Genomic DNA, 6,401 nt, shown 5'->3' on the forward strand with positions numbered 1-6,401 from the left:
TGTAGGTTAGATTCAATTTATTAAGTGCCCTTAATAATCTTTAAGGAAAGATATTCAGATATTAGTGTTAGAAGGTATATTAAAATAACTATGCTTACTATATATTCTGAATGGTGATTGAGAATTAAAGCTGCAAAGTTTAAAAAAGGGACATAAAATACATAAAATAGGAACTCTATAGGTTTAACAGATTAGACAAAGCTAAAGAAAAGAGTTGGAAGAAAGACCAGGGACACACAGTCACTTTTAGGGACAGAAACAAAAAGGTGGGAAATAAGGATAAGGGTCAGAATGCAGTGAGAAGCCTAATTGATAATGTATATGATAATTTCCATAGAAGGAGGAGCAGGAGAGAACAGAGCAATCTCCTTGAGATTGCCGACACCTTTGCAGGACTGATGAAAAACAGGTGTAAAGACATTCTGTGACCCTCAAGCATGACAAAACCACTTAAATTATTGAAACCTAAAGAGAATTTTAAAAGCATCCCAATTCAAAAGAGTTGAAATTGACAATGCAGATAATGGAGGGTGGGAGAACAGATGATTAGGTTTAAAAAGTTGAAATAACTGCAACTTTTTAAAAACTCAGTAAAAATTCTTCAAGAAATAAACACTTTCAGTAAAAATTCTTCAAGAAATAAACACTTTCAGACAAAGCTGGAAAAACGTCTCAGAAAATTTACTAACAAACCCAAAGGGGATGGGGAATACTAAAGAGTATTTCATGTACAATGTGGGAGATGCATGAAGACATGAAACTCAGTGAAAACTATAAATTTGTGGATAATTTGACTGTATATGCCTATAAAACTTGTTGAATTTAAAATGTATATGACATTAAATTATACTGTGATCACGACAAACAGAAGTTCTTTCATAGTCGAGGAAGAAGGCAGTCAGCATGTATTGGAATCTAGGGTGACCATTTAAAGATTAATAAGCTTGGGCTGGCAGTATAGCTCAGTGGTACACTCTATCCTTAACATGAGCAAGGCTGTGGGTTCAATCTCCAGCACCAAACAAATAATTCTCTCAATTATTCAATAATGATTATATTATTTGCAGGGCTCAGCTGTGCAGTTCTGCTAGCTTTGACTGGGGTTACTTGTGAGCCCATTTGTGGGACATAAACTCATGAAAAGTAAGGGGCCACTTTGATGATATTTTCTGGTGTTAATGTTGTAATATTCCTATCTTACATTACCACTAAGAAAGGAGGAACAACAACATAGTGGACTTTGAATTTTGAGATCTCAGTGGCCGCATTTAAGGGTATGGTTATGAGGTATTTACTGAGGAATCCACAGAGCTGCTGTATTTGAGTAAAATGATTCTTATTTTGTTCTGAGAACACCTCCATACATTTAAAAGTACTTGAGGACTCCAAAAACCTATTTTATTTCTGTGGATTATATATGTTGATAGTTACCGTATTTGAAGTGAAATTGAGAAAGTTGAAAAATATAAAGCAAGCTTTGCTTTCTGGAATCAGTACTTAAACATGTTCAGTGTATCAAATTATAAAACTTTTCCATATTTTATCAGAATTCCCAGGGTTTTATTTTATTATTTATTTATTTATTGTGCTGGGGATTGAACAGATCCTTGTGCATGTGAAGGCAAGCACTCTACCAACTGATCTATATCCCCAGCCCTCCCAAGGGTTTTAACATCTCCAGAGTTAATTTTCCATTAGATTTTAACTTCAAAAACCCCACTTAAACGACTTCAAAGAGTAGAAGATGGAGAGGATACTGATGAAGGGAGGGTTCAGGAGATGACCGAGCAGGAAGGGGACTGGAGATGATCTCAGGCATGGTCAAAGACTATGCAGACCTGGAAAAAGCACAGTTCTCAGTGCTGTGCTGAGATATTGGGAAAACAATGTGAAGATGCATTTTACAGAAATGAACTAAGGTTGAATGGGGAAAAATATAGAAGAAAAGCAGACGGTGAGATACCAGGCCTGCAACGATAGTTCAAAATAAGCATTGTATGTTTTACCATAAACGGGCATGTTTTCAGTTAAAATAATTTTTCTCCAAAGAAAATTTAGTGGTAAAAAAGGCATTTCTTCACTTTTTGTGAAGACAACTCATTCTCATATCTACTTCTGCATTCAATGTCTTGTCACACATTTCCAGTGAAGGTATATGAAGAAAATCTAGCGCCACACAGAGAAGGAAGTATTTTAGTAGATATTTCAGATCAAAGTGGATATTTGAAACCACGAAACTAAAAGTGTATTCTTTTAGTTTCCAAAAAAATTTTTGTAGTTGTAGATAAACAGCAGACCTTTATTATATTTATTTTTTTATTTTTTATGTGGTGCTAAGGATCAAATCCAGTGCCTCACACATTTGCTAGGCAAGCACTCTGCCACTGAGCCACAACCCCAGCCCCTATTCTGTTAGTCTTTTTTTTTTAAGTATTTATTATTTTTTTAGGTGGACACGATATCTTTATTTCATTTTTTTAAATGTGGTGCTGAGAATCGAACCCAGTGCCTCACACATGCTAGGTGAGCAGGGCTACCACTTGAGCCACATCCCCAGCCCCTGTTAGTCTTAATGGTTACTTTAGGGTGGACTATGAAACTACATAACATTGTTTTGTGTGTATGTGTCAGTGTGTGTGTATGTGTGTGTGTGTGGGTGGGTGGTGCTGGGGATTAAACCCAGGGCATTGTGCATGTGAGACAAGGACTCTACCAACTGAGTATATCCCCAGCCCTCACACTGGTTTTTATTGTTGTATTAAAATCCTTCAGCTTTTGAATAGTTTGCTCATGCATGGTTTGTAACAATTTGTAACAATGGACACTGGTCATTTGGAAAGCATTAGTTCACTGAGCTATGCAGACTTTCCAACTGTCGACATATCTCATTATACAATATGCAAGATTGAGGCAAGGATTTCTGGGAAAGAGTTAAGTTCAAGGACCTCATTAGATTCAGGTTGAAGATATTTGTATTTCATACGTAAGTTCACCAGAGGGGATCCATAATAGACAAGGCTATATGTCATTCCAGGTCATATTAAGGTCATATGTGAGGTTACTTGGTGTTCTAAGCACAACTCCAGCTCAGGCTCAACGTTGCCATACAGGTGAGTGAGCCTTCCCATGATTATAACTCCCAGCCCTGGAGCCCTTCCAGCTCATGCTGAATGCAACAGAGATGGGCTGTCCCCTCCAACTCTGACCCAAAGTGCAGATTTGTGAGTCAAGTTAATGTCATTGTTTCAAACTCCTAAGTTGTGGAGAGGTTTGCTGTGGAATAATAGGTAACCCGAATGTCAGGTGCTTGCCATTACTGGTTGCTGGATTTACCAACCCCTTAAAGAGCACCATTACCAGAGGTTACAAGCCAGCAACCTAGTTACGGGTTAATTGCATTGGACCCCTTCTGACACAAAGGGAACACAAGTTTGTCTTCCCTGGAGTAAACATTTTCTGGATATCTGGATATGGATTTGCCTTCCCTGCCTGGAATAGTTCTGCCAACACCATCATCTGTGGACTCAGGCATCTTTGTTCATGGTTCTGACATACCTTAACAGCCTGAGTGAATGGTGGGATGAGCTGCTGAAGACTTTGTTGTGACACCAGGAGGGAGATCTGAAAGACGAGTTTCTGAATTAGAGGATGTGGCATGCACTTTGAACGGTCCACACGTGGTGATCTTCTCTCAGAATACACATGACAGGGAATCAATAGGAGTAGGAATGTCGGCTTTCATCACAAACAGGTGCAGAATGTTTCCCATTCCTGCAAACTTGGGTCCAGTTGGTAAGGAGGTTTGATTCTCAGGAAGAAATGTCCCCTCCAGGGAACATGTTTACACTGGATTGGAAGTTCCAGAGCCACTTTGGACTTTTTATTCCTCTGAATCGTAAGCCAAGAAGTACTGTATTGACTGGGATGATTGGCTCTGATTACCAAGGACGTCCACACAGTCTGAACAGGGAGGACTGTCTGGAACCCAGAAGATTATCTGGGATATCTCCCAGTTCTTCCATGTTCCTAGGTAACATTGAATAGAAAACTATGGAAATTAAAAATGACCAAGAGAAATCATTCTTTCAGGAATGATTTTTGAGGTGACTTTATCTGTGAAAAAACAAAACCCAAACCAAAAACAGCTGAGCGCTCGTAGAATGCGAAGGAAACATGGAATAGACAGAAGAAATGTGAGCTCTGCCCTTATGACCAATGATGGAAATGAGGATTGTGGAAATTTAGTGTATTTTCTTTTGTGGATTATAGAGTATTCAGGTGGAACTTTATTTGAATTAGAGAACTAGTTGGCATTGCACAATGAAGGGTGACTAGTGGCACTTTGTCATTTCCTTTTGTTGGAGGGGATGAGTGTCTTTTTCTTCTTCCTTTCCTCTTTTTTTTCTCTTTATTTTTTTTTTTTTAATATATATTGAGCTACATCCTAAGTCCATTTTTATTTTGAGTCAGAGCCTTACTAGATTGCTGAGACTGGTCTCCAACTTTCGATCCTCCTGCCTCAACCTCCCAAGTTGCTGGCAAGCACCACTGTGCAGGCCGGGTGTCTTTCTTTGAAGGATAGTTGCATCTTGTTAGGCTACAGCATGGAGTGTTGCTATCAGAATACGTGTGGAAAATGTGCATAGGCGAACCTCCTCAAGAGAGGACTAGGTTGGTTGAACTGCTCTGTGGCTGGGTTTCTTCTAGTGAGGATTCTTTGCTAGGTTCTGCCAGTAGGGGTCATTAGAGGGAGCCCAGAAGCTTCCTTCCTGGTGGCTTGCTGTTCTGTCATCCTCCTTCATTGGCTGTTACTTCTAGTCTCTGTTTTGGAAGGAGAGGGGCACACTCAGAGCTACCAGCACCAGCCAGAAACAGTTTTGCTCTCGTCCTGCCTCCTCGCTCTCTGTAGCTCATAGGAATCACTTCTTGAGGGTGGAATTGCTCAAGCCGGGAGGCAGTAGTCTCTCTTCTTTATAGCTATCAAGTCTCATTTTTTCCCAGTAGAGAAAGTATTACTAAATGGCAAGTGGACAAATCTTGTTTTGCTGAGGCAGGATATTCTAAAGTGCCAGGCAGAAGCAGTATTTGATTTTTGAAAACAATTATGGCAATATTCTTCTGATTCTCTTTTCCCCCTTAGGATGGAACCCACATATGCTAGGCAAGTGCTCTGCTCTACCACTGAGTTACCCTCCAAGGCCCCATTTGTCATTTTGCAAATAGAGGACTTCTTTACATATTCTAGATGTTAGACCCTTACCAGATAAGTGATTTGCAAACGTTTTCTCCTGTGGGTTGTCTTTTCACTTTCTTCATATTGCCTGTTGACACTCAAAGTCTTCCGTTTTTAATGAGATCCAATTTAGTTTTTCTTTTGTTATCAGTTCTAGTGTGTGTGTGTGTGTGTGTGTGTGTGTGTGTGTGTGTGTGTGGTGGGGGGTGTCTGTTTTCCTTAGGATTTTCTATATACAAGCTATCACCTGCAAAAAAATAGAGTTTTACTTTTTCCAATTTGGATGCATTTTCTGTCTTTTTATTGCCCAATTTGCCAGCCTGGAACTTGCAGTATACTGTTGCATAGAAGTGGTGAGAACAGTCAGCCTTGTCTTATTCCTGACTTAAGAGGGAAAGCTTTCAGCCCCTACTATTGGGTATGATGTTAGCAGTGGGTTTCTCATAGATGCCCTTTGTCAGGGGGTTTTCTAGTTTGTTGAGGAACTTTTAAAATTTTTTCTTTGCAGTGTTGGGAATGGAACTAGGGCCTTGTGCATACGAGGCACCACCAATCTATATTTCCCCTTCTCCCCTTCCCAAGCACTGAATTTTTTTCAAATGTTTTCTTTATATCTGTTATAATAATCATGCATTTTTACCTTTTTCCTCTTATTTCAGCATATTACATCAATTTATTTTCATGTATTGAACCAATCTTATTCCTGAGATAAATCCCTCGTGGCCATGATGTATAATCCTTCTCAATACTTTGGTAGGTTTAGTTTGCTGGTGTTTATTGAGGACTTTCCTATCTATATTAATAATTGTGATGTCTTTGTTTTTAATCTTGGACTTTAATTTTTTTCTTAAACTTTTGTTTTTCCCAAGAGTGGTTCCTTGGTGCCAAAGATGTGTCCCATGAACCTCAGATCCCTAGAGGTCAGTGCAGGGCTTGCTGTGAGGTGGGGTGTCCCGAGAGTGTAACTGAGCCCAACTGTAGTACCTGCTATACCAGGCTCTCTTCTGGATCCTTGGGGTTCAAATGTATTTGGAATTTATTCATCCCAGATAGATGTCACCTTGTCCACTGCTCTCTTTAAAGGGCCCTAAGGTCTGGGCCATTTTGTCTGTTTCACAACAGTCATGCCAAGAACTAGATGCCAAGGACATCCTTGCCTGTCCCCAGT

This window comes from Urocitellus parryii, chromosome 6 (genome assembly GCF_045843805.1).
Source record: "Urocitellus parryii isolate mUroPar1 chromosome 6, mUroPar1.hap1, whole genome shotgun sequence".
Lineage (NCBI taxonomy): Eukaryota > Metazoa > Chordata > Mammalia > Rodentia > Sciuridae > Urocitellus > Urocitellus parryii.